The sequence below is a fragment of the Chlamydotis macqueenii genome, chromosome 5, assembly GCF_036417535.1.
Source record: "Chlamydotis macqueenii isolate bChlMac1 chromosome 5, bChlMac1.mat, whole genome shotgun sequence".
Classification (NCBI taxonomy): Eukaryota; Metazoa; Chordata; class Aves; order Otidiformes; family Otididae; genus Chlamydotis; species Chlamydotis macqueenii.
Genome location: NC_141560.1, coordinates 46,999,668 through 47,020,288, shown reverse-complemented (window position 1 = coordinate 47,020,288; position 20,621 = coordinate 46,999,668). Strand labels below are relative to the sequence as shown.

General features: G+C 36.9%; 1 protein-coding gene across 1 annotated transcript in view; it reads right to left on the bottom strand.

The window, feature by feature from the left end:
- The window catches only part of LRRC4C (leucine rich repeat containing 4C), a 459,752-nt gene that overhangs the window by 327,364 nt on the left and 111,767 nt on the right, over window positions 1-20,621 (bottom strand). Inside the window, exon 3 of the mRNA XM_086749986.1 lies at window positions 18,771-18,857. The gene's annotated coding sequence lies outside the window, so the exon portion shown is untranslated. The remainder of the gene's footprint in view (window positions 1-18,770; window positions 18,858-20,621) is intronic.

The following is a 20,621-nucleotide window of genomic DNA, read 5'->3' as shown; positions in this document are numbered from 1 at the left end:
AACTCATTTCCAGTTGTGTAATCAAGTAACTTCACAGCACTAAGAGTGGTTGCAGTATGGTCTGATGGGCACAGAGAATTTTGTTTCCCTCAGGGAGCAACAAATCTACATTAGAGCAGTATGCAGACACATTTCCAGACTGCTTGCCATCCAAAGCCTGGTTTGGGGATCTCAAAGGTTAACAGTATTTCCTCCCTGACCTTGAAACCACTCAGTCACTCCTTATTGAGAGGCGGTGATGGTAAATTTTGGGAATGCCCTCCCCAGCAGTCATAGACCAGTGCCTCACATCATTTGGCATCCAGATGATGACTCTGGAGATACCAATACAGTTGTAGCCTCATCTTTTTCCTGCTGCTGTTCTACAGCTTTGCCTTTGCCAGTTACTGATAGACAGTTCCAAAGCAAGATATTTCTTCCAACTCTGCAAAGCTGTTTAGTGAGTCATGAAAGTTGATAATAGAAATAATTGTTATGTATACTGCTCCAAAACTGACAGAAGAAACACCTACAAGCATTATAAACCTATACTGTTTTCCAGAATATAAAAAGATATTTAAGAGCTTACACATTGTTTGATTATGCACAACTATCATCTTCCTTTTAGCATAATAATGGTTGTGTATCCCTATAATTAAAGATAATTATAGACTATAAAATTTGTAAAGCAATTAACCAAAACCAAGATGATTCTCTGTGCTGCCAAGACATCCATCAGTGAAGTTTCTCCCTCTTCTGTTCAGAATTTTCCCGCATTCTATTCCTACTGCCTTTGACATTACACTATTTCTATAACTCCAAAATACTTAAAAATCCAAGATTTTGAAAGTGTCATGTTAAATCTGTGCTGATCCATTATTTCATCCTTAGCATTACACTGAAATTAGAATATTTTACAACTATACTCTAACCAAAGCAGTATATTTATCCCTAATTCCTAGCATGTGTTCAATTTATGTAATGAAATAATAAATGCTATAATCCTTACAGATCTGCTCTTAGAACTAACACCACTGTAGATACTCTCATTATTTTTATATAACTAATCACTTTTAGAATACCTGAATTCTGTAATTTCTATAATTATATAGATTATTCAGGTTAACTATGCACAAAATGTCATGGTATTTCCTTCTTAACGCTATTTTCTCCATTCATTTTAACATCCATTACTAACAGTGTACATTTACTTCTTCTGATACATGAGCTTTTGGAGAGGGATACCTTCCTTTGAGGAAAAAATCAGACATCCTATCAAGGCTTTCTATATAATGACAAGGACACTTCCAAATCGGCTTACTATTTAATAAGGACTAACTCAGAACTCTAAATACCTGTGGAAAGGAATTAAGTAAAGCATACTTTAAATCTGTGAAGAGATAAAATATATAGCCCAAGAGACCAAAAGAAATGCAAGGGAGAGATTTCAGAAAGCAACAAATGATGCAAATACACTTACATTGTGTTGCCATGCTAATTCTTACATATATTTGCTGAATGAAACACAATGAAATTTGTAGTTATTAAAAAAAAAAAAAAATAACTCTAAAATGTGTATTTCATGTACCTTAAGTTGAAAAATAAAAAAGGAATATCATTAAGTGAGGCTAAAAGATCAATACTTACAATATCTTCTGATTGTATTTGAATGTAAAAACTACAGCCTACAATCAGTATGCATGTAACCAAATCGTAAACAATACTTCCATCACATAACGTAACCAGAAATATGCAACTGTCCTCATGGATTTTAATGTGGAAACATATTTGCTATTATAAGCATTAGGAATTTATCATTTTTCTAGAGCTATTTGTCCTAAATTCAAAGGATTTTTTCCATGCACGGTCATCATGGAAGTGCTTTATTTATGCTTTCATTTCCAGCCCCTCTGTGGCAAATGCTTCTGGAGATTTCATTTCATTAATTCCATTTTCACTGGAAAAGTGTACACTATCTGTTTTTCTCTCTACGACTAGAAAAGAAAAAGGACACTATTTAGTGATTTACCTATTTTGGTTAAAGGCTTGTTGAACAACTTTCAACTAATGGGTCAGTCAGTATTTTCTGTTCCTAGTATCTATGGATTACCACTTATGCACACGACTGGCTCCAGAGGTCTCATGGCAGTGCACTCTCATCGAAATAAAAAGAACAGAAAGAATTCTGCTTTCAGTTCAGGAATTATTCATTAACATCCCATTATTATGTTGTTATAACAGACTTTTTTCTCCTTTGTTTCTAATTTTCACAACAGTAATTATTTGAAGGGCTCAGAAATACCAGTGAAAAAAAATAGCAAGTTGCATTTACAAGAATTAACACTTTCGGCACCATGGTTGCCTGTTTTAAGTACCAAAAAAAAAAAAAAATCAGAGGATTAAGTTACTCAAAACATTTTTAATGCAGTAACTCTTTCACTTTGTTCATCTGAAGAAAGGAAGAGAAAATGCTAAGTTTATGCTGAAATGGAACAGGCTTGGCATTTTCATTCTCTTTTCAAGATGCAAGATGAAAATGGTCACTCATTTCACATTGCTGTCTCTTGAACTTCTCACAAACAAAAACAAATGCGGCTGCAGTCCAAGAATCATAAGCGGTCATCCAAGAAACTGACAGTCTCTTTTGGGAATGAAAAATGATTGTCAGCATGAGAGACAGTGGGTGAAGAGAGAAATCCCTTGCTGTTCTTAGTTTGCCTGTCATTATTTACTTCTAAGGTCTGAGTAGTTTGGGGAGACGTCAAGTGAGCAGCTGTCAGACTGAAGGCAACAGGATTGGGAAAACAATCTCAATTCCTATTTGAATCATGATTGATCATAACCTGTACCATGCAATCAGATACGTACAACAAAGGGACAAAGCAAAGAAGTAGCTGTGCTCCCTCAGTTAAAATATTAGCAACAGTATAAACTAATAGTCTAATTTATAGTTGGTTAAAATGTTCTGCTAAAATAAAATCTCACTGGAAAATAATTATCTCATGTCTCTTAAACAAACAGTTTATATGTGTATATAACAAACGATAAGAAAAACTTATTTATATTCCTAAGAGGTTTGTAGTGGGGCCAAAGAGGAGCAAAGCTGGAGAATTACTTGAAACACAGATATCAAGTCTTCATGTTTCCCTACAATTCCTCATCTCAAAGTATCTAATAAATAATCAGTAATTATAATCTGCATTTTTAAATCTGAAAGAGATGAGGAACGATAAGCATAATAAATATCACCAAACCACTAATGAAATCCACCAGTGGTTGAGAATGCATTATGCTTTTCTGTTTCACAGTCTCAGAGTGGACCATGCCTTTTATTCAGAAACAGTTTGTGCCTAAGCTGATGTATCCCCCCCTTTAGAGTGGAGCTGAATTCAGTCTATCAACTTATTCGATTTTTGCCATCTAAAGCTGATCAAGTGCTCTTGCGTGTTTTTTTGGCTCAGGCCTCCGTTATCTGGGATTTTAAACTGATGGCTAATTCAAATAATGCACACACCAAGAATTTTGTACTCCTAAAATAAATCTGGCATAGCAGAAATTTGTTATTTGCATATACACAAAGCATATGTAGGCTTCTTAAAAAATAAAATCTTTGAAGCCATGATATAACTGCTGAATGTTGTCTTGGTTTTCAGCACAATAATCTTGAAGGGTTTGTATTTGACAACTTTTTGCACCACTGAAGAAATTTAAGTAAAGAAGAATGATTCATTTTCAAATATTATAATTTCTTTTTTCACTACTTTCGCAAAACAGAAGCATTTCAAAGATGGAATGAACAAGACTTTTTAATTAACTGTCAGTATCTCATAGCTTTACATAAAAAGCTAAACTAAGAAACAAAAAAAAAAGGAATTATAAAAACGTATATAACTATTTACTTGTTCCTGTGTCTTACCACCTACTGGTATTCTAATAGCTACTTTTTGCTGCATCTACCCCTTTCTCTCTAGAAAGTAATCTACATCCCTTTCTTTTTTTTCTTGTCTCAAAAGAGTTTATGCAGACTAAATTACCAGAATATCAATCCTTCACCTTTACAAATGCTTGATCTAAAGTTGGTGTAGCTTTGTTGATACACTGCAAAGTTATTGAGTAAGTGCAAAGAGAACAGGCTGAATGTTACACATAATTTGTTAAAAAACTGATGTTGGATATAGTAAGTATAGCTTGTTATTACCAGAACCATTCTGAGCTTTCAAGGTTTTACTGCAATAAATTTGTAACCACCAGGTTTTTTTTTTGTTCCTCCAGGAACTATTTTTGAAAGCACAAATACAAATGTTGCATTCCTGCCCTGAACATTCAACCACCGTCCCTCAATTATTAACAATATGTGCCTATGAGATACACCTAAGCAATTTGTTTCTGTTTAATGGGGGAGGGAAAGGTATATATAAATATTGAACAGTTTCTCCTATCAGTGGAAAAGCAGTAGTGTTTTCCCTTAATTTCAACAGCAGTTTGTGCTGTAATTTCAAAGGTTCTCTTACAATTGACCTGCAACACACTAACACTTGCTTACAAGTACCAAACAAGGAAAATAAATATTTAATATTCAGGCAGTTTGTCAGTGATACAAGCAACAAACAGCAACTCTCAACATTGTTCTAACTATCAAAGACTGTCATCTTTATCAGATCAGTGTTGGTAGCCTAATCAATGTTAAAATAAGTAATGCATCATGCAAATGCATCGGGATAAATCACTTAGACTGTAACAGAAAGACCCAAAATCTAGACCCAGAAAGACTCAGAAAATCTAGCTGAATCTTCCCAGGGATTACAATTTATTAGAAAATGTTCTGAATCTTAGGCTATTATTGTTGATGTTACACTTTCTATGTGTTTCAGGCTCCAGTTTAAAAAGTAATCATGCCTAGTACTGTAAGCTTTCAGACAGACAAAGTAAAAATAAGTGAGAAGTTATTTTAAAGTATTACATGTATTTCCTCATGCAAACCTATGAGTTCAAAGCTTTGCCCATACACAGTTTGACAGGAAGACTAGGAAAAATATTTTCCCTCAAAATCTGGAAACCACTCAAAAAACAGATAATGCTACAATTCTTCTCCTTGGCAAATATATTTCTTCATTTTGCTTGTTTTTGTAATTAAACTACTCTGATTCGTAAATGGTATCTAGCTTATACTTTTCTAGTTTTCAGATTATGTTCTCTAATTCTCTGTGATCTTTCAGTGAGACTAACTGGGATTATCCCTTTTTGTTTTGTTCTCCTTGATCTAAAAAGTAACATCAATTAAGTTTGCTGGAGCATTTGCATTCACTAAAAATAGTTGCTCTGACTTGGTCAGAATCTACATACAAGGCAACACAGAAGAAAACTCCTCAGGAGGGACGAATTGAGTTTTATAGCTTGTTGCCTCCAGTAGTAGATGAGCCTTGCACCTGTCCTGTGAAAATCAAGCTCCTCTTCAACAGCCTCTGTCTGAAAACCGAAATTCTCCAAAGGGAAGGGCTCTGGAGCCCAGTAGGCCTTACTAGGAAAGAAACACTACTGTCAGCTCTTCCTTCACTTTTTAATTTAAAAAAGTAACATTATCCCTTTGGAATAAACAAAAGACAAGGAAAAACTGCAAAGCACTTGTCATACATTATTTCTTCAGAGCTAGATTCTACGTTCTACAAAATTTCTTTGTTACTATTTCTTTTGTGGCTGTATTCCTCAAGATATCATTTTCAGCTTTATTTCCTCTAGGATTTATTTCTGCAAGCTTTTTTTTTTTTAGGGAAGATCCCCTGCATATATCCAGATCCAAAAATCCAAGAGATAAGACAATGTAATCTATTAGTACATATAATGACCCTACTGCTCCTCTAGCGTTTTACGCACACATTAGTGTGCCAGTCTGTCAATATATTGACAGGTACCAATTCTTTCCCATAAACACATTCAATTGCTACTACCATTCTGTTTATCAGGCTTCTTTGAACCCTTCTACACCTCAGACAGTTAAAGGTCTCCTGGATTCTGAGTCTCTTAACACTTTCAAAATACAATTTTAGACACTGATTAATTTCCTTTGACTTTCTGCATATACTACTGCCTTTTTTATGTTAATGTAGGAAAGAACCTCCCTGTCTCACAGTCCATGAATTTACCTTGATGCAGTACATCTAAAAAGATATGAAGACTCTCTTTAACAAGGGGTTTTCAGCATCTGTTCACATGTCAAGGAACATTACACATATGACTGATGATGCATCTCTCTTCCTATACTGTATACAAGCAAATGCTTGGGGAAGTTAATACCACTATGCTGCCAGCAGAAGCCAAGACACTGGTGGGATGGTATCCTTGATGCGAAAGCAGATATTTCCATCTGCAGTCCTTCCTGGCCTTAAACCACCACCTGACTGTAACAGAATTGCCTGCTGTAAACTGAACAAGCCACATTTAACCTCAATAAATACTGGATATTATGAGGAAACATACATATAGTCTATCACATGTTCAAAAATAACTTGTGAATATTTTCAATGTTTTTTTGTTTGGTTGTTTGGGGTTTTTTTATTCTATATGAAGGAATTAGCTTCAGCAGTGATAATAGTCACGTGAAAACATGCCCAGAACCAAACACAGCAAAAGATAAATCCTTTAATGTCATTGTGGCAAGAGGCATAAAGTCTTCTTTGGATAATATCAAGCAAACTGCTAGTTCTTGATAAATAATTATCATCTGGGAAGTATTACACAAACCAGGAGTATAGACAAAATGTCAGTAAGGATAAAGCACTAACACTCTGTGAAGCATGTCTTATTTGTTCTGTAAATCTTAAATATTTTTCAGGAATGTGTTTTTTTCTGAAAAGAGTAAAAATTCCCAGTTCTAAACATCAATTACTCTGTTCAAACAGAGCAAAAGATTACAAGTCCTTTCTAGTAGTGAAATCACAACATACACTAATAATGAGGACTAAAGGAGGAGAAGATAGACAGATTTAATTCTGGCTATGTTGTGTAATACATCTCCATCATCACTGTATCAATCAGAATTTTATCCTTCTGCGTGGCTGACTGACATTTAATGTCACTGGATAGACTTTTTCAGTCTATTTTATATATTTATGTGCCTTCTGGCTGTATGTATTAGAAAGAGAGACTTCTGCACTTTGTTGGTCATTTAGATATCTGTTTATGAAAATGAAATAGAATTGAAAAAGTCATATTTAGAATACCATGAGAGAATTTCTGTGAGATGGAGGAGGAGTTAATGACATAGAAATTGAGTCAGTATGGTACCAAAGCTATTTTGTATTGTTCCTTAAAGTGCTTTAGGATTTATGAGGACGATAACATCGGAAAATAGAAGGCATAATGCAAGGATTACAAAAATATCACTCTGGCTCACTCAGAACGACATCTTTCTATATCTGTTCTCCTTTTTGCTGCTGATTCATAACATGCATTAAGGAGTAACAAACAAACATTTGTTCTGGCTTGGCAGAAAGGGCAAGGAGAGTGCAGAAAGTCAGGGCTTGCGGCTCATTCTTCTGATCCCTTTTCAACTTGTCTGGCTGAATGCTTCTATGGAAGTTTGAAAAGTGGCTCCAAATGGTACTAATAAAATGAATTGGAAACAAAATGCTGTTCTCTTACATGTTCTATTTTTTACCTAGGAAATATAAATTAAATAGCATTCACCATTTTTACACCACTATTTTTACCAATTGCTTTACTAGGATATTAGCATTAGAAGACATACAGTAATTGGACCATGAAACATGGGCATTTATCCAAGCTAACAGCTAGTGTTTGAAATAGAAAAGCCATGCAAGTACTTTCTAATGGAGATGTGGAGACTACGAAACTTGTGTAAAATCCAATTTTTTGGTAAGCTTCTGTCTTCTAGGACTCTGAAACAGGACTGGTCCCTTAGAAGGAATCACAGGATCCTAAAAAAGATTTCTTCACATCCATTTTCTAAGCTTAGTTAAGATTTTTGACCTTCTTTTCTTCCAAAACAAAAGCCCCCAAACTCACAGAAATATCTTAATTTTTAGGACACATTTTTTTTAAGATCTAAAATTGAACTGAAAGCGAAGAAAAAAAAAAAAAAAACAAGACATAGGTCTAAGAATATCTAATACCTGTTGGCTAGGATTACACCTGCAATCAGATATCCAGGTCCCACAATTCAGATCAGTGCAGTGGAGTAGACTATTCTGTATCTCTAGTAGTATTGTAATTCTGGTTTTGATCAACTCTACATTATTGCTTTTACTTAATTCATCCCTATATGCACAAAAGTATGCACCTACCGATTGCTTCCTATCATGTAAAAAAAGCCTTCTGACCCTACCTTTGTACTTGCTCACTCGAGGTTTGCAGGCTGACCAAAAAGGGCTGCTGCAGATCCATACAGAAAGTGCTACTGAGGTTTTCTAATCCCAGCTCAGCCAAGGAGGTTTTCAAGAATTACACCTCTAGTGCCTTGAGACAGCTTATAACAGCAGTCTAATTCTCTTGTTGAGACCATTTTGATCATGTTTCATAGAACAGAAGTAATCCATTGTCGGGTTCACAGTGTGCAACAGCAGGGATGTCTAAAGCTACACTGCTGCTCTGATTCATCTCAGATGTCTTTAGGGTGACAATTGCTATATTCTTCATGTTGCTTGACAGCATTCACAGCTTACTCTAGTCACGGGTCCCACCATGACTTCAGAACCAAAGCATACGAATAGATACAAATGAGTTTTATGCGATCTAAGTTTTTGTAGGATTGGCAACAGAACTGGGAAGACTGTTTTTTTTAAAAAAAGTCTGTCTATTAAAATGATTTAAAGCACTTAATTCTTTTGTGCTTAACTGAACATCTCATGAAATTTCAGGTATTTCCTATTTTAATGCACATTTGCCTCTCTATATATATTTACACAACATATTTATGGAATTGCAAGCTAAGCAAGAGAACTATATGCTTTATTTATCAATCATATGCCTTATTCATTAGCCAACTATTTGTGATGTGTCACGTATTTTTAACTATATCACCTAGTAATGAACCTACTTCATCAGAATTTATATTCCAAATGAAGTTTTAAGCAGCTGCTATTTCTCAAAATGTGCATTTTTTACTAGTTCTTATTTTCATCTCATACAATTCTCATTGCAGTGGGAGGCCATGTAAGGAAAGTATGTGTCGTCTTCCAGCAGAAATATGTGGGCATAACATGATTAAAAATATTGTTTTCTTAAGTTACAAGACATGTTGTCTGTAAAAACAAGAATGAATATATACATACATCTGGACACAGACCACCACACTGAGAATAAATGAAAAAAGACAGACAGATACTTCTGACTGCAGACAGTACCTATCCAGAGGGATACAAAAGTATAAACAAGAAATGAGTGGAGAACAGGAGTATGTGTGTGGTGGTGAAGATATTGGTAATTTAAAATTTCAGAATTCTTAATAGATTTGGAGTTCAGTTCAGTGAAGAAAGAAATAAGCTTAGTGTTACTTTAGCCTAAAAGCATTATCCACACTTAATTACTCTTTCCTTACATTTTAAGTATTTCCATTTACAGAACTGACAGTTCTCCAACAAAACTGGCAACAAGTACTAGAACTGAAGCGATACGTTTCCTCTATGACATCAATATTTAGATTATGTAGACAGATATATAGATAAATCACAGCCTGAAATCTTATCTTTAAGGGAAGCAGATCTGCAAGAAAAATAATTGTGCAAAGCAAATGTCAAACCATACTATCATATGAAGCTCATATATTTATCATAATGTTTATGAGAAAAACATTAGGAATAGTTACTATGGTCACAACATAAACACAGAAAGTAGGTTAGAAACTATTCTCATGCATAATGTGGCTTCCTAGGGAAGAAAACTGGCTCAAAATCCTGGTATCCATTCCTCACACCATAGATACACCTTTACGATATCAATTCTGCCCCTTTGCTTGACTGAAAACAAATGAGCTGGAAGACAGGAATGGGAAGCAGAATGAAGCCCCTATAATCCATAATGGTTAGCAACTCGCTACACCACATATCTACGGGGTCGGGTGGGATCCACTCAAAGGTACTGAGGGAGCTGGCAAAAACGCTTACCAAGCCACTTTTCATCATTTACCAGCAGTCCTGGTTAACCGGGGAGAGGTCCTAGTTGACTGCAGGTTAACAAATGTGACGCCCATCTACCAGAAAGGCCATAAGGAGGATCCGGGGAACTACGGACCTGTCAGTCTGACCTTGGTGCTGGGGAATGTTATGGAGCCAATCCTCTTGAGACCCATCATGCAGCACACACAGGACAAAGCAGATGATCAGGCCCAGCCAGCATGGGTAAATGGAGTTAAATCCAGTTGGTGGCCAGTCACAAGTGGTGTTCCTCAAGGCTCAGTATTGGGGCTAGTTCTGTTTAATATCTTTATTAAAGATCTGGAGGAGTGGATCAAGTGCACACTCAGTAAGTTTGCAGACAACACCAAGTTGGGCAGAAGTGTTGATCTGCTTGAGAGTAGGAAGACTCTGCAGAGGAATCTTGACAGGCTGGATCCATGGGTCAAGGTCAACTTTATGGGGTTCAACAAGGCTAAGTACCAGGTCCTGCACTTGGGTCACAACCACCCCACGCAACACTACAGGCTTGGGGAAGAGTGGCTGGAAAGTAGTCAGGCAGAAAAGGACCTGGCGGTGTTCGTTGATAGTCGGCTGAATATGAGCCAGCAGTGTGCCCAAATGGTCAAGAGGGCCAATAGTATCCTGGCTTGTTTTAGAAATAGGGTGGTCAGTAGGACTAGGGAAGTGATTGTCCCCTGTACTTGGTACTGGTGAGACTGCACCTTGAATTTTGTGTTCAGTTTTGGGTCCCCTTGCTACAAGAAAGACATTGAGGTGCTGAAGCACATCCAAAGAAGAACAACAAAATTGGTGAAGGGTCTGGAGCACAAGTCTTATGAGGAGAGGCTGAGGGAACTGGGGTTGTTTAGTCTGGAGAAAAGGAGGCTCAGGGGAAACTTTACCACTCTCTAGAACTACGTGAAAGGAGGCTGCAGCAAGGTGGGTGTTGGTCTGCCAACAAACGAGTCATAGGATGAGAGGAAATGGCATCAAGTTGCACCAGGGGAGGTTCAGATTAGATATCAGGAAAAAATTATTCACTGAAAGGTTGGTCAAGCATTGGAACAGACTGCCCAGTGAAGCGACTGAGTCACTATCCCTGGAGGTATTTAAAAGTTGTGGAGATGTGGAGCTTAGGGACATGGTTTAATGGTGGACTTGGTGGTGCTAGGTTAACAGTCAGACTTGATTATCTTAAAGGTCTTTTCCAACATAAAAGATTCTATGATTCTATGAAATGCAGGATATATCTCATAAAAATCTCAAGAGTGTCTGGCTTTCGTTTTAATAAAGCAGTTTGGAACATTTACCAAGCAGAAGAACTGTAACAGATTGAAACTTCAACGAACACAAGGACTGGCAGGATGCCAGTAAAACAGCAACAACAACAACAACAAAGCACCAAGAAAACAGCTGTTTTGACATCAATACACCACTTTTTGGTACTGGTAAAAGTGCAACTCTCTGATGCCTCTTTGTTGTACAATATTCAAAGTACTGTAATACTTTCTATCAAAATTTTCCTTCAACACAAGATTGTTTCATCACATATATGGTCTTGGCATACACCTCACCTCCAAAACAAATGGCAGCCTTTCAGGGTAGCACACCATGCCCAGACAGCTGCTACCTGTGCTGAGGGCCAAGCCGCCAGCTGTGCAGCAGCCCCAGACGTCTGGCCCAGCCAGGGCCACAGCAACTCTGAATACCACGGAGCAGTGGCAAGTTCTCTAGCACTGAAGTCTGAATCTGCAACCAAGGAAACTTCTCTCTGTTTAATAGAAAAAGAGCCTGTAACAAGTACATACAAAACCATACTATTTTCTTAGGTTTCAGTTACCCATGACAGCTTTTAATTCTTTGGCCCAAGAGATCATAGATGTAACAAAGAGTCTGTAGGTAAATATTCCTTCAAGCTTCTCTGGAAAATGAAGAGGACTCCGATTGGGGCAAGTACAAATCTAGAATTATGGATGTAAAATTTTAAAGAGCAATCATGGAGAGCAAAAGTGGAGCAGATGTTTTTGTTTTTCATCTTCAGAAGGTGGTTATAAGATTTATGTAAATACAGCAAAGCTTTAAGGACATTATGAAAAAAGTGTGGCATTTGCCAACATTTAGGATATCACTTTAGAGGCTTCAGCTAATTGATCAATATCAATCACACCACATTTAACAGAAACAACATTTCAAATTTATAACTGATGATGCACAAGATACATTCTTATTTCTGCTCCAAAGGGACCTTCAAATTGGTGACAAAATAACTTTGGTAGTAACTTCACTGTCAGACAGATCTGCAGTCTGACAACTGAAAGCATACAAATGAGTCAACAGAGCCTTCATTTTTTTTTTTTGTGAAGAGGGTTATATTTAACATACAATACATGGTATATGTAATACACAGTGTACTAGGGTGCTGAGGATGACAGCATCTAAGAAATGTAAATATTTAAAATTTATAGTACTAAAGCCAATGTAATTTAAAGACACAAATAAATATTGCTGCATCTTCAACTGTGTTTAATATACATGTGCATTTATGACAACCAGACTGAACTGAATGTAGTCTTGATGTAATTTAATTAAAGACTTCTTTTCATTCTTTCACTTCCTGCCCTGTACCTGTGGAACAGGCTCAGATACCTAATAATATTAGCTATAGTTTATAGGGAAGAACATTAGTGCTTGAAATATTTTAAATTGATTTTTTGTAAGCCCAGTACATCAACAGACACATCCAGGTCCTCTTGTAATCTGGCAAGCATAGGGTTTTTTGTCAGGAAGCTACAGATGTATCACTGACTAATTTAACAGAATCATGCTTAAAATAACACATTTTTCCATTGCCTGAACGCTTTTCCTATACCCATACACATAACTAGATTAGATCACAGTGAGGGTGCAAGAGCAATGAAGTCTTGCAGCCATTAGTTTTGCTGTATTAAGTTTAAAAGGATCCACTTTAAATGGTGGATGGGGGAAAACCACCTGAAAAATTTGCAAGTTCCCTTAACAAGCTGCTGAAAAATATGTATTTTAAGTGACGTACATAAAAGCTTGAGAAAATGAAGTATACTTTCTTTCTAAAACAACAATACCAGTAGGATACCAGAATTTGTTTGCAAACTCAGAGCACGAGAATTAGTGGACCAAGAGGCAAAGTATCAGGAAGATCTTTGGTGTCACTCCACAACAAAGTGAAAGATTTTGGCAGGCAGGGGAAAGGGGAGAACCACAGAAAAACTCCTTGATTGAAACAACACAGAGATGATGCCATATGGTGTTACAGGTGCTTAACTGACAGCACACATTTGAAGAGGCAAGACATTCAATTTTAAACTAGCTCTGCGTAACTAGTAGTGCCACTCTCTAGAAATAATTATTATGCTGTAATAAAATGTGATTTTTATTTTCACAGTTTATACCTTGAAGCACAAAAGAAAAAGCGTCTTTCAACATTCATTCATATACTGTACAATAGATGCCACAATAAATTATGTCATGGGCAAAGCTTGGAAAACTAAGTGTTTTGGTAGATCACAAGATAAAAGGGTTTTCTTATATTGACTCAAATGTTATCAATCTCTCAAGCAAAATTTGCTTTCTGCAAAGGATGGGATTTCCTGTTTAAATTTAAATATCTTATTAGTCCTGTTGATTCTTTCACATCATAATAACTATCCCACAATGGCTGTCTCAAGGATCTAACTAGTAAACTGTCATCCAATGAATCAATGGGACATTGACAACTAACTATATAAATCTCTTGTTCTCTTCAGTGAGTCCTGACCAAGCTCAGAAGAAAACTGCTTCTGTACTGCAAAAGAAAGTGAAGCTGTTCATTTGGCCCCCTCCTTGGTAACGTGCGATAATAGGCCAATCAGAGAAAAACATTTGTAGTTTTGGGGAAGGAAAAATAAATTTAAAGGGTTTTACATAACACACTATATACATGTGGGAAAAAGCCAGGCTAGCTTTGCATGAAATATGGAAGTTTTTGTTTGGAATCACAAAACACATGAATAAACTTTTATGACAAAAGACTACAGGATCAGTGGACAGTAAAGACACTGAACCTTCCGCTGTGTTCTCCTCTGCTTAGGAGCCCAAGGTGAGCAGTTACAGCAGTGAGACAAAACCAAGCTATTAATAGTGCTGACCCTTCTTCAGACAGCTTCCTTTAGGAACGTTCTTGAAAAAGAAATTGCAGTTCTTCTTGAAAAATGAATGTTTTCTCACTCAGTACTTCACAGAGATCATCACCATGTAAATGATTGCAATCTGTATAATTTCTTTCATGATGAAAATCAAGAATGTTGCCTTGATTATTCTGGATGAGAAATAAACCAAATCTGACACCCCTTATAAATCTCAAAACATGAAGCTATTCTTTTTGACATTTTTATGAACTTCCTAGAATCCACTGACAGCAATAGACTTGTCCAGTGTTATACGAACATGTTTGTTTCATTGAGTGACATTCTAGTGGTTGTAGGTTTTGCTAGAGAATTTATTAAAGTTTAGTATTATACAGATACGGTTGATAAAAGCATGAATCAAAGTAAGACCCACAGCAGCTGTGAACAATAGACCAAGTGTCTACAGAAAAACACGATGCAAGATAAATCGTATCAGGAAAACAAAAAAAAAAAATCTCAAAAATAACAGAGAGAAAGGGACATAAAGCAGACATTTATTGAACATAGGGTGACTTAATGGATTGTGATAGGGATGGAAAGTACAGGTTCAAAAAAGATGCAAGTGTAGTCTAATAAGTTTTGATCACTGTATAAAAAGGGCTGTCAGAAACCATGCATGCCTTGCATTGGTCCTGGGAAGCCTGAATAACATTGTACTAATGCTTTGTCAGAACACATCATGCACAAACATCTTGTTAGGTCATGAGCATGTTAGGGCCATACCTTGTAAACAATAAACATGGAAGAGCCATTGCCACTGAACCCAGTCTACACTCCTTGATGAAACAAGAACAGGGCTGAAGTTTCCAGGCTACAAAGTAATGGACATTTGGCTATAATTCAACAAACCAAACTAATACAAAAGCAAGAGTTCTTTTCTCTTTCCCTTCCTCTTGAAAGGGTGACATTAAAAGAGGATATTAGGCAGCTAAAAATTGTCACAGTCAGACTAAAAGCAGCAGCAGAAACTACAAAATGGTACTAAATTAGCAGTAATTTCTCAACATCTTTGACAATAAAGTCTTTTATTCTTTAAGGTGGCTATAGAGACCAAAAAGATAATCATAGTAGCCGACCAAAAGCCCTCATTTTTAAGATCAGTGTCTTTCTATGTATCACAAAAAGTGGCTACTAGAAAGAAGCTTCAGAAAGATGTTCACTTGAGACTGTAATAGTACTAAGCTATATGGAACTTCTGCTATGTAGAGTGCACACGGAAGTGTTTGCCTGGGTACACACACTACTTCCTCAACTTCAGACAGTAATTGAAATGGATGAAATATGCAAGACTTGAAATTACTTAAGACACCACCCCTTTTGCTTCACAGGAAAAAAGTTCATCTTAGTACTTCAACCTTCATCTTAGTAATTTCAGATCAGTTTTTAAAGAGTATGATTTGCCTAACATGTTATTAGGACCTCTTCAGATGAAAGGAAAAAAATGGATTAATAACAAAGAGCATACTGATTGAAATCTAATTTCTATTATCACAGCTAAAAGGTGTTTTTGCATGCAAGCTGAAGCTGCATATTTTGTGATACACAGTCCCCTAAAATATTGTCACTCATTTTTCTGCTCTTAGAGCCATTTTCTGTTGAACTGATAATAACAGTACCTCAAGTGACTACGCAGTATTAAATGCTTCCAGTTAGCAGCCGATTCTCTAACAAGAGAAAGAAATAAATTAATCATTCCTAAAAATATTTTTAGATGAAGAATACTACCAACATAAAACCTGTTTTAAAAAATATATGCCTGGATTACTAGCAGCACTACTCAGATGATTATTTTTTTTCCCCAAATTACACAGCAATACAACTCCTAACATTGAATTTCTATTCCACGAAATAATAATGTTTTGTAAAAACACTGAATTCTCTGAATCAGGAAGAAGTCTAGAAAATTAAAGACATTAAAGACAATAAGGAAACAAAAGAAAAATATCAGGAACTGCCTCAGGTTTATGGATCCTCAATGCACTGTCAATACTTAAAAAATCCCATATGCTGATCCACAGGCTTGGGGTTAGTTTACACCCAGAAATGGAGCTCCCTGTGCAGGATCAGCCTTCTGAGAGCTCCAGCTCTAACCCCATCTCCCAGGCCTTCAGGGTCCCTGTTGTAGAGCCACTCCAGGGCCTGCCAGTCCCCCTTAGACCTGGATTTCCAGGGCAGCAAAACACTAACATTAAACTGCAGGGAGTTGTTAATAGAGAACCATCAGTTTAAACAGGGACTACTAGGGTTTGATATCTTTTTATACCAGGAGAGCCTAGCACCAAAAAAGCATGGTTAGGAGCAAAGCCCAATTTCTACTCTCAGGACTTTATGGCAGGCAGCTTTTGTTATAGAACTGCATTTAACTGGTTTACTGGTATTACTAAAAAGTTATCAGGTAGGCTGTTGTGATGAAAGACTAAGGATGCATATTTTAGGTTTTTGCCAATTTGCATTTTCTAATGTGAAAAAAAATGTTCTTGAAAAACACAGATGAGTTTTCATCAGTAGCATCATCACCTTGTTGCTGCCAGAATACCTTTGCTTGCTGCATGCGCTGAAAAAACAAACACCCACCTGACATGTGCTTAGTGATCTTGTTCAGTGCTACACTGAAGTGTGTGTAACTATACTAGCACTGTGTCTAGGGCTGCTTTTGCTACCCTTTTATGGAAACAAGGACTAGGAGTCAGTAACTTCCAGAAAGCATGGAGAAGAACTGGTTATCATGAAATTACAAGGGCTACAATAGCAGGAAATGTGAATGACTGGATGTGATATACAGAATGCTGAAGCTTCCCACTCAGCTCCAGTCACTAGCTACACAGTCACATTAGGCTAAATGCAATCTAACTAAAAAGATGGTACTAATACATTTAATTTTTATTGTAAATTGATTTCTTCTACCACAAAATCTAATGAGCATATCAAGTAAAAGAATTAATCTTTCAAATGCAGTGATGAAAAATCTATTTTCTTTCCCCGACAATGAAAAATTTGACCTTAAATCATGTGATCATGATACTGAAAGTATTTACGAACAACAACAACAAAAAAAAAATAGATAGGCACTGGTAAGGGAGGCCTGGTGATTTTATTTTTCCCCCAGTCTAATCCTGCACGAAGCTACAAACATCTGTGTCAACTTTCTATAGCTAAAACAAGAATTTTGACACCACATCTCCTTTTTGCATCTTCCTGTTGTTAGTCTTTCAGTAGAGACCACAGACACACTGCAGTTCCCATTGGACAGCTTTTAGATTCCAGTTTGGGAACCCCTGCCCTACTCTGCAGTGGAACAGAGAGATTCAAACCACTCTTTCCTTCAATTGATATCTAAGACCATCTTTTATTAAGTAATTTATTTAGAGTTGTTCAGAAAGTTCACAGGAAGAAAAACAAGCTGACCAGCTGTGTGGCAAACCTCACATTCAAGCTCTCACCAGTCACATCACCTCAGTCAGCAGATATAATTTCTACTCTTGGATTGGAACTTTTCTAACAATGACAGAAATCATGCTGGAAATATTGAATAATAGGATGCTCAAAATTCTCCTACTGTGTGTGAGAGCATGACTATTAGAATGACAGATATTCAATCCCCACATGCTGGAGCCAATAAAATCATCCCTATAAAGGCTTGTGCACAGAAAAACTGAAACTGCATCATGAACAAAGTTGAATCAATTAGTCTTTGAAAAGTCAAATGAATACTCAGATACTCAATATCAATCTCAAGAACTGGACTTTTATCAGGCAAGAAATGGTTATGGAAATGGCATCAAATATAAACAGAAGAAAATTTAAGATTGTCATCCCACTAGCAATATCAGAAGCAATACTGTAATATTGTTACTGAACAGCAACAATGCTTAGCACATATTGCTGTGAGTAAGAACAAATGGCCTTTTTCACCTTCCACTGTGTACTAGTGCATTAAATCTGAGAAGGTCATTAATATTACTTGGTGTCTTCTCAAAACTGAAGATTTTAATCAGAGTTTACATTTCTGTCAGCCATTGTGTAGTCTTGTTTTTGCAGTTCCTACTATAAAAGGTCACAATACTGCTATTTTGTGGGAGACTAATAAATAAAGAAGTTTATCTAACGTCAGGTCATTTTGTTGACCAGGTAGGCCTTGTATAATATTTAAATTTTTTTAGAGCTTTACTTATCAATTATCATTAATCTTGACTTGTGTTGCTATGGATTTTCCCGAGTGAAGGTTATGAAAGTGTAGCAGAATCTGATGAAGATTAATGTGCAGAGTAAAACAAATGATAAAAATACTTTCAGAAAATTATGACCTCAGACACAATCTGTCACAGTATCTTATCTGCTATTGTGATAAAAAAAAAATTAAGAAACATCTATAACCAACTTTTTTCTTGTTAACATAAAATGATAATCACTAGCTAAATTGAATATGTAATCAGTGTTACAGTAAATGTTTTACACTTACATGTTCTTCAGAACACCCAGTAGAATCATCAGCCCGTTTGATTTCCACATCAATAATCATGATTTCTCACAATAAAGAAATTCATTTCTGGAAAGAGAAAAAAAAAAACAAAAAAAACCAAGAAAATAAAATGAGGTTAAGTGACTGTCAGTTTTTCCAGCAGTTGCACTGTCACAATATATGAAAATGTAAAATCTGAGCTGGGAAATTTACAGGAACATGCTACAATTTCATTAAAAAGCTGCATACTTAAAAGCTTAATGAGTGTGAACATGCTATTAACATTTTAGGAGAGTGAAGAATGTATTTCATATAGAGGTAAAAACTTGAGCTGTAGGGAGTTTATTATTTCCATTTTATTTTTTTCTGCCAGGAACAAAGTTTTAATTTTTCACAGAGTCACAAAATCATAGAATGGTTTAGGTTGGAAGGGACCTTTAAGGGTCATCTAGTCCAACCCCCCTGCAAGGAGCAGGGACATCCCCCACTAGATCAGGTTGCTCAGAGCCTCATCTAACCTGGCCTTGAATGTTTCCAAGGGATGGGGCATCCACCACCTCTCAGGGCAACCTGTTCCAGTGTTACACCACACTCATTGTAAAAAATTTCTTCCTAACATCTAGTCTGAATCTACCCTCTTTCAGTTTAAAACCATTACCCCTTGTCCTATCACAACAAATCCCGCTGAAGAGTTTCTCCCTGTCTTTCTTATAAGCCCCCTTTAGGTACTGGTTAGGAAGTTGTATTTCTTGCTTATCCTAGAATATCAAAATACGGGAAGATTTCCAGTCATTGTTGCGGAACGTTTCTTGCTGTGAACAAAGAATTTCAAACTTTTTCATAAGTGACCATACTCTTGCAGGTTCCTTAATTATGAATTTCAACCTCGTAACAACTGGCTTGATGTTTATACTTACTCTTTTTGACACCCTGTGAACAAATCCTCAGCCATCCTACAGATAAGGATGAGAAAAAATACTGAGAAAAAATTACCTAAAATATTTTAGTGATTCTAAAGACGTCAAGAAAATACCACTGAAGGTAAGCTGTCGTGAGAGAAACTGTTAGGTTGTCTAATAAGTCTGCTTAGTATATAAAGTCTCATCAAATCATAGAATCATAGAATGGTTAGGGTTGGAAGGAACCTTCAAAGGTCATCTAGTCCAACCCCCCGCAAGGACCAGGGACATCCCCAAATAGATCAGGTTGTTCAGAGCCTCATCCAGCCTGCCCTTGAACGTTTCCAGGGATGGGGCCTCCACCACCTTTCTGGGAAACCTGTTCCAGTGTTCTATAACTCGCATCGTAAAAAATTTTTTCCTAATTTCCAATCTAAATCTACCCCCCACTATTTTAAAACCATTACTCCTTGCCCTATTGCAACAGGCCCTACTAAACAGCCTTTCCCCATCTTTCTTGTAGGCCCCCTTGAGGTACTAGAAGACCGCTATCAGGTCTCCCCAGAGCCTCCTCTTCTGCAGGCTGAACAGCCCCAACTCTCTCAGCCTGGCCTCATAAGAGAGGTGCTCCAGCCCTTTTACCATCTTCGTGGCCCTCCTCTGGACCTTCTCCAACTGGTCCATGTCCTTCTTGTGTTGGGGGCTCCAGAACTGGACACAGTACTCCAGGTGGGGTCTCACCAGGGCAGAGTAGAGGGGGAGAATCACCTCCCTCAACCTGCTGGCCACGCTTCTCTTGATGCAGCCCAGGATGCGGTTGGCCTTCTGGGCCGCAAGGGCGCATTGCCGGCTCATGTTGAGCTTCTCATCCACCAGCACTCCCAAGTCCTTCTCCTCAGGGCTGCTCTCAATCCATTCTCCACCCAGCCTGTCTTTGTGCCTGGGATTGCCA